This window comes from Saccopteryx leptura, chromosome 8, assembly GCF_036850995.1.
Source record: "Saccopteryx leptura isolate mSacLep1 chromosome 8, mSacLep1_pri_phased_curated, whole genome shotgun sequence".
NCBI classification, from domain to species: domain Eukaryota; kingdom Metazoa; phylum Chordata; class Mammalia; order Chiroptera; family Emballonuridae; genus Saccopteryx; species Saccopteryx leptura.
The window spans coordinates 5433796-5435626 of NC_089510.1; positions in this window are offsets into that span (position 1 = coordinate 5433796).

Sequence of the window (1831 nt, forward strand, 5' to 3'; positions counted from 1 at the left end):
CATTAACGACAATAGTGTCTATCAAAGTGGCTGGACACAACCCTACCCTGTGGTGCCCTGGATGGAGCATCCCCTGCAGCACCTAGCCTGTGATGCAGTGGACAGAGCATCACCCTGCAGCACCTAGCCTGTGGTGCCCTGGATGGAGCATCCCCCTGCAGCACCTAGCCTGTGGTGCAGTGGACGGAGCACCCCCCTGCAGCACCTACCCTGTGGTGCAGTGGACGGAGCATCCCTTGCAGCACCTAGCCTGTGGTGCCCTGGATGGAGCATCCCCCTGCAGCACCTAGCCTGTGGTGCCCTGGACGGAGCATCCCCCTGCAGCACCTAGCCCGTGGTGCCCTGGACGGAGCATCCCCCTGCAGCACCTAGCCTGTGGTGCAGTGGACAGAGCATCCCCCTGCAGCACCTAGCCTGTGGTGCCCTGGACGGAGCATCCCCCTGCAGCACCTAGCCTGTGGTGCAGTGGACGGAGCATCCCCCTGCAGCACCTAGCCTGTGGTGCAGTGGACAGAGCATCCCCCTGCAGCACCTAGCCTGTGGTGCCCTGGACGGAGCATCCCCCTGCAGCACCTAGCCTGTGGTGCCCTGGATGGAGCATCCCCCTGCAGCACCTAGCCTGTGGTGCCCTGGACGGAGCATCCCCCTGCAGCACCTAGCCCGTGGTGCCCTGGACGGAGCATCCCCCTGCAGCACCTAGCCTGTGGTGCAGTGGACAGAGCATCCCCCTGCAGCACCTAGCCTGTGGTGCCCTGGACGGAGCATCCCCCTGCAGCACCTAGCCTGTGGTGCAGTGGACGGAGCATCCCCCTGCAGCACCTAGCCTGTGGTGCAATGGACAGAGCATCCCCCTGCAGCACCTAGCCCGTGGTGCAGTGGACAGAGCATCCCCCTGCAGCACCTAGCCCGTGGTGCAGTGGACAGAGCATCACCCTGCAGCACCAAGGTAGCCAGCTCCAATCTGTGGTAGATGCCTCCATCCTGAGAGCTCAGAGCTGCCCCCTCAAGGTTGCCAGTTCAAACCTGGCCAGCGCACCTGTGAAAGGCACTCAATGGCACAATTATATGGAACAACAAGTTGATGCTTCTCCCTCTCTCTCTCTCTCTCTCTCTCTCTCTCCCTTTTTCTCTCTCATAAAAAAGTGGCTCGCCGTGAAAACTCCGGCCCCCCTTCATCTGAAGGCCGCTCTCATGAAGACCGTGAGTCTCGCCAATCTCGCCCACTCTGCCGTGTAAAGTTTCTCGACAGCACGGTGGGCTGGAAGGAAGAGAAGCTGCTCGTGGACATGTAAATACGTGCTTTCTTGGTGGTCTTGGTGTCTAATCCAATTCACCATGCAATCTAGCCACATTTTCTAAATATTACTCAGAATGTAACATTTTTCTCTAAGGGGCCACTGGTCATCACGGACAGAATAAAATAGTCCCTGCCTACATGCTGATGCTTCAGCCCACATCTGAATAAATTCAAGGTGATCTGTCACATGGAGTACTCCAAAACACAGCCTCTCTGTGGCCGCATCCTGTGATCTAGCCTAGAACATTCTCATTGAAGTATACCAACAGCAATATGGATATATACTCTTTTCCCGGTAACAAAAAACATCATAGAAAAGACACTTCCACAGCATCTAGATTGTGGCACTCTCATACCATCAACTAGAAACATCTTTTGCAGTGGGATAAAAATCACATTTTTTAAAAATAAATGAAGGGTCTGACCTGGTGGTGGTGCAGTGGATAGAGCATCGGACTGGGATGTGGAAGGACCCAGGTTCGAGACCCCGAGGTCGCCACTTGAGTGCAGGCTCATCTGGTTTGAGCGAGGTTC